This window comes from Pygoscelis adeliae, unplaced genomic scaffold (genome assembly GCF_000699105.1).
Source record: "Pygoscelis adeliae isolate BGI_AS28 unplaced genomic scaffold, ASM69910v1 Scaffold11, whole genome shotgun sequence".
Taxonomy (NCBI): Eukaryota; Metazoa; Chordata; class Aves; order Sphenisciformes; family Spheniscidae; genus Pygoscelis; species Pygoscelis adeliae.
Genome location: NW_008824059.1, coordinates 706,955 through 713,648, shown reverse-complemented (window position 1 = coordinate 713,648; position 6,694 = coordinate 706,955).

Here is a 6,694-nt window from a genome sequence, read left to right as displayed (position 1 = left end):
TCTGCTGCCTTTGCCTCAGGGATGGCAGGGTGCGGCTCCACCAATCCATCTCCCTCTCACCCTCCCGGATACTCCTTAACCTTTCCACTTCCCCCTTCAGCTCTGCCACCAGGCTGAGCAGATCATCCACCTTTTCACACCGCACACAGCTGGTGTCTCTGCCGCTCTCCGCTACAGCCGACAGGCTCAGGCACTCCCTGCAGCCGGAGACCTGGACAGCTTGGTGTTTGTGTGAGGGCTCCGTCTGGGTCGCCACATTCCTTCTGGCGACAGCTTTCGGCCAAGTGGAAACCATAGCTATCTATCTATCTATCTATCTATCTGCCTGCCTGCCTACCTACCTACCCGTATACACTCCCCACACAGATAAAAGTTGATTTTAATCCCTGAACAGTTAAGGCAGCCTGATGCTGATGGGTGCTGTGTGGTTTCAGCCCACGCCAGCAAGCCCCGGAGGCATGTACTGCAGTTGCCTGCAGCATCACCCACCAGTGGGGCATAGTTTTCCCTCTCCCTGCAGATGGAGAGCAGGTTGGCTCATGCCAGAGGAGGGAGAGGGACTTTCCCCTCCTCCGCTCTTTCCTTCTCATGTCCTGCAGAGAATCTGCCTGCATCTCTTATTCTGGGCAAAGCCCTTGGAGAAGGTCTCAGCCAGGCTTGGCTCCTGCCCAGCCTGCTGCCTGTGTCTTCTCTTTGTGGAAGGAATTATTTCATTGGAAAGTTCTTTCATGTCCTTTGTCCTGGCAAAGTATTAAGCGGAGCACAGGTATGGGAAGGACAAACTGTTAGCAGAGCTGAAAGTAGCTCAGAAAATCCCTGCTGGATGCAGGCAATGAAAACAACGGTTCAAGCCCCCAGGACTATCCCTGAACAAGGTACAAAACAAGAAGGAAGGGAGGGAGGTGGGAGCTTGGGTCTTCCGTACTTGGTTACGTGCTGGAAGCATTAAGCTGGGGGATTTTAGGGAATATACAGCTCCGGAGTATGTTCTGCCTGATTTGGGATCCAGGAGGGGCCAAAGGTCTCAGAAGGGCATCCCGCATGTCTGTGTATTTATGTCCCCATGGGACGGTGGGTATTTTGGGGACAGGGTCTCCAGGGAAAGCATTCGGGGGAAGCTCCTCATGGTTGTGGGCTCTTGATGTGTGGCTGAGATCAGAGAGACCAACAGCCCCAGAGCTGATGCTGGCACATCACAGGGATCACTTAGGACAGGAGGCTGGGCTCCCCGCATGCTTTTACCGGCTCCAAGGGCAGTAGGAGCCATAAATCCCAAGTGGTGCATAATCAACAGCCTCCTCTGCTCTGCTGGGAAGATCAGTGATTACTGCTGAGCTGGGCCCTACAGGTAAACGAGAAGCAGGTCACCAGGCTTACCCTATGAAAGGCACTGGGTGTGCGTGGCATTGCCTCTGCTACAGCAAGAATTGGTGGCATCTCAGCATGAGAGACCGAGACACTGGACCAGTGATGGACCCTGATGGCTCCCAGTTGAAATCCTCGCTGGGAAAAGCTGCAGCCCCTCCCTCTGCCCAGTGATGATAATTGATTCTGGCTTTGCCTAGTGGTTACAGCCGTCATGTAGTGCATGAGTTCCCCCCTCTGCTTGGTGGGGAAGGGGGGGGCAAAGGTCTGACTGGTTTTTCTGGCTGCTGTAGGTGCTCTCCCAGCCCCAGCTGGATCTGCAGGCTGTGGGGGGGTGGGGTGTTGAATGTGGGGTCTGGTCTGCACCTCACCTGTCCCCATGCCTGGACCAGCCCTTAGGGTCCCACATTGGGCCGGTCTGCCCATGGATTACACCAAATTTTGCACAGTGTTTGGGGTTGGGATAAGCCAGCAACCCTCCTTCCAGCTCTGCTTGCTTTCCACCCCTGAATGCAGCCTAGACCTGGGCCTTTGAACTCCAGTGTAGGAAAGGGGTGGCTGGAAATCGCAGGCCAGTATAACCAGCACTGCCAGTGTATTCCTCAGCTGTACCGACCGCAGCTCGACACACATGTTTGTCGGTCACCCATGCCGGGGAAGGAGCTGCTGCCCAAGGCAAGCAGCGCTGCGCATGGCCGATTGCATCAGGTCGGTGGAGGAGCGGGCAGACAAGCTGTCCCCGGGGCACTGCTGCTGGGAGCACTCATCAGCCCTTTGGCTGCTCACGGTGCAGGTGCGAGTCTAAGCCAGCTCTCGCCTGCTAAATGTTGCAATGATTTTACAGCAGTGCCTGCCAGCACCAGCGGATGCTGCCGTGCAGGTCAGACCCCGGCACTGCTGCTCCCCCACTCCCGCCACACAGCTCTCGCAGACAAGACTGCACAGGGACATCTCCAGCTGCTGGCTGCTCCTGGGGAGCATTTGCAGATCTTGCAGAAAAGCTTTCAACAGCCGTGTGCCCACCAAAGCCCTGTGCCAGACAGAGCTCGATGATGTTCACAGCACAAAGTTGGGCTGTGATCCCCTCTGCACTGTGGTCTGGGTGGCCTGAGCTCGCCCTGATCAGGGATGCGAAGGCCCCTGCAAAGTGTGGGAGTTTCTTTCAGCAGAGGGGAGCCTGTGTTGGGATGCTTTGAAGTGTTGTCCTCTGTGGGATGCTTTCTACGGGATCGGCATCACTAGCCAGGGCTCAGCAAGGAAGGAGCGCTGGGGGAAGGGGCCTTTCCTAAATCGGTGTTTTTCCTGTCCAGCCATGATGTCTGGGCTCCTTTTCCAGATGTATGAAGAGGTACAATCACTCAGTGTCTATCAATCAGTGTCTTTCGGGAGGGGGGGTGCTGTTTTTACCATTCCTCCCCAGGGAAATGTCCTGAGAGTTCAATATAAATTGCTCTGAGCTTTCATTTGGTCAAGGAAGCTCTTCCTATACTCAGACTTGGGAGGAGAGCACTTGGGGAGCAGCTTTGCTCCTGCAGCCATGAGTCCCACAGCTGAGACCCAATCCCAAAATGCTCTGACCTTGCATGGAGCTGCTGGCCCTTGAAGGAAACCAGTCCCCTTGTCTCACAGAAGGGAGTTTGCACACCCCTGCCAAAGCTGAGCTCATCTGCAGCCCCTGCATTTACGGCAGCTGGAGCCATTCACCACCACAGGCACAGCCAGCATTGAGCCGTGGAGCTGTGGCTGGAGATCACCACGCATGAACCACCCCTGAGCTGCTCGGTCAAGCAGCACGGTGCTGCCCATCCATTTTCTCCTCATCCTCAGGCAGATATTTCATAAAAGCTCAGCCCATGCTACAGGGAGTTACTTGGGTTTCACTACAGGCCAAACTTTTTGAAGGTTCCTTCTTGGGTTTGTCTGCATGCTGCAGTTAAGTGAATATTGACTGATTCCCGCTAGCCAAAGATTTTGTCAGACCACTTCCATTCGCCTGCTCAAATTCTTGCTGCTTCCGACTAATATGTAACTTGGAGAAGAAACGTTCATTGTTTCCTGTGAAGAACTGGTTCATTCTTGCCACATACTTCTGCAAACCTGTTCTGGGCCAGCTCCAGGAGCAAGTGTTTTCCACTAACATCATCTTTCCAGCTACAGCAGAACCGGGCTAGAAAAAGGCAGAAGAGGTAGGCAGAGTTTTCTGCTCTTTTTTAAGTATCTTTGGAGCAAAATGCAACCGTTTGCAGTTTTCTGAGCCATTAACTGGAGGTGAATGAACTTCTTGAAACCTTTGGGTTCCTTTCCAACCCAGGGAGCGACTTTGTTCACTGTGTCACGTTTCCTTTCGTGCTAACATGGGCAAATTGCTGCTTTCACGCACTGCTTGGCAGGGCTCAGCATCACTGAAATGCGTCCAGATGAAAACCCTGCCTCCTACAGAGCAAATCCAAGCTGGGCTGCTGATACCCTCCTGAAGGGCAATACCTTGCAACATCTGGCTCACGAAAGCCGGAGGCTGCAGTGGAAGGAAGCCTGCAGGAAGCCTGGTCTGTAGTGGTAAATACCGCCCAGGCCCCAGAGCTCCCCTGGAGGGACATCAGCTATATGGGACAGGCCGTACCACCACACAGTGTCTCCTCCAGACGGACAGGAGTTGCCACAGCTATTCCACCTTCCGGAGTGGGGTCAGTGGTTCCCAGTTTCTGCATTGCAACAACGTCCACAAGTTTTCTGGCTCTCTTTTTCATTCCTGGGCTGCCTCAGGCATGGGATGCAGCCCAGGAGAAGATTCTTCGTCTGGTCTGGTGAGATCAAGGTGGCACCAGCCTTTTGCAGTGTGGGGCTGGACAGGCCTGGATGGATCCGAGCTCCCTGCTTCAGACCCATGTTCCTTCCAGCTGTTTGCTTTTGGAGGGTGTCACTGGTCTGAGGGAGATTCCTGGGGTGATGCCTAGTCTGGCCCATGTGGCTAATGTCTGTCCAGATCAGAGACCAGGCTAGAAAGGACAGGAAACTCTTGAGGCATCTTCTGGAGCTCTCTCACTACGATAAAAACTGTCTGTCTAATTGCCTGGAAGAACTCCCTGAAATCTAGTGAACAGAAGACTCAGAAAAAACAAAGGAAATGGGAACTGGATACAGCTGTGGGAGCAAGAGGGGACACAGAAAAGGTCCTTCCTTTCAGAGGGTGATGAGGCTCAGGCTCATCAGAAAACTGGTCAGAGCAGCTCCATCATCATCAACGCTAAACCTCAGGCGGGTTCATCAAAATGTGGTTGAACTGGGGAGCAAAGAGCTGCAAACCTCTTTTCCATCCTCTGTCAACCTCCACAATCACCGCAGTCCATTGAAAGAAATGGATACAGTAAAATGGATACAGCCCACCCAACGGGCTGCCCAACAGCAAGCCAGGCGCTGGGCATGGCTCTGAGCCTCGTGTCACCTGTGGCAGGGCAGGGGTAAGGGAAGACCACCGGTGTACAGGCAAGCACAGCCTGATTCCAGGGTTCAGGGGCTGGGGAAGCTCTGGCTGCTTAGCTCTGGGTGACTCCCCAGCTCGGGTCCCCGGGAGGCTGAAGGCACTAAGACCACTAGGAACTGAAATCTGGGTTTGGGAGCGAGGGATTTTTTTTGGCTGAGCACTCATGAAGGCAGATTTCAGAGCATGTTTCATGCAAACGGAGTGATCGGATCCTGAAAGAAGCTGTGACCCAGCACTTCCCTCCAGCCTGCTGGTAATTAAGCCAGGACTGATCCTGGGCTGGCAAAGACCAGATTCTCCCCCAGGCCCTGGAGGGTGATAATGCACAAAGAAGAGATTAGTTATTTATTTGTGTATTTAAAAGCCTTAATTGTTCAGACACAGGGGGAAAAAAAATATCTCCTGGAACAGGCAGACCCTTGTGATTGGGAGGGAAGAGCACACCCTGGAATAGATGGTTCGCACAGCGCTGTTTGCTATGTGTTTGCAAGTGGCAGCCTGGATAAGGTTAGGAGAGAGGACCACAGGGCCATGCTGAGCAGCCTCCTCTGCCGTGTGCTTGCCGTTTATGAGATGCACACTGTGGGTGGCAGGCAGGACCATGGTGACTTTTACCATCTGGGATTCCCTGGGCAGCAGAGGAAACACTCAGACAAGGTAGGTAATGTCCCCCATTCCCTCCAGCCATCACCCCGCCCATGGCAGAGCAGTGGTGGGGCTGCCCAGGTGGCAGAGGGGTCCTGGATGCCCTGGGTTTGGCAAGGAGATGGGGGAGGGCACTCCTGGTGCAACCCCCTGGAGCTAAGGCCATCTCCAGCAGATACTTGCAGCTGGGCACTGCTCCAGTCCCTGACACTGACCTCGTGCCCAATGGTCCTGTCTCAAGGTTTGGCATCCTCTGCATGACCAAGAGATGGGGCAAGCTGCTGCCAGCCTACAGGCTGTGCAGTACTCGTGTCTTGGGATGGCTTTCGCAGAGCCAAGGGCTCCCTGGATGCTCCACCTCCCCCAAACTTTCCCTGTTTGCCAAGCACGCACAGACCAGAGAGGCAGGGGAGGAAAGGTGTGTCCAGTGTCACACAGCAACCTGGGAACAGAAAGCGGCAGTCCTGGATCCCACAAAGCAATACTGGCTGCTCAGAGACAAGCCAGGAGCTCTGGGAAATTCTGCCTTATTCGGTGATTCATCACTAACTTGCTTGGTTCCCATTTTTGGGACGGGCGATGACATAGGTTGTCTGATTTGTGGCTTCCCAGCAAGACCTGCTTTTTGGAGGTGCTGCAAGGGCGACGTATTTTTGGCACTCTGGACAAATTCCTGTGCCTCAGTTTACCTATAAAGAGAGGGGAACACTGCAATGCTTCCAGGTTGTCACCAGGATGTCACAGCCGGTGTTCTGCAGACTGCTGGGATCCTCACATGGTGGATGCTGCTCAAAAGTGACACGAGACTCTTCAGGCTCTCGAATTGAAGGAGCTTGGCCTGTCTGCGGGATGGGTCAGGACTAGACTTGCAGACTTTTAGGCAGGCTGGGTGTGATGCACCTACACCCAGGCGAACCACAGTGTATCCTGGTGGCGGGTCCCTTCCCCGGAGAGCTCACACACGCCATGCAGAGAAACGCACCCGTGGGATCTGCTCCAGGACAGGCAGAGGCAGGGCGATGGCAGGGCCATGAAACAGTTAAAGCAGTATCGTGTGCTCCCTCCCGATTGTTCTGTAAGGTGTGTTGTGACATTTGTACTTCCTCCTGGCAGCCAGCGAGCAGAGGCAGCGAGGGAGAGACTGCCCGGATGCTGCTGGCCCCTCCGCCCCTGCCCTGAGGGTCTCTGCTGGGGGGCTCCACC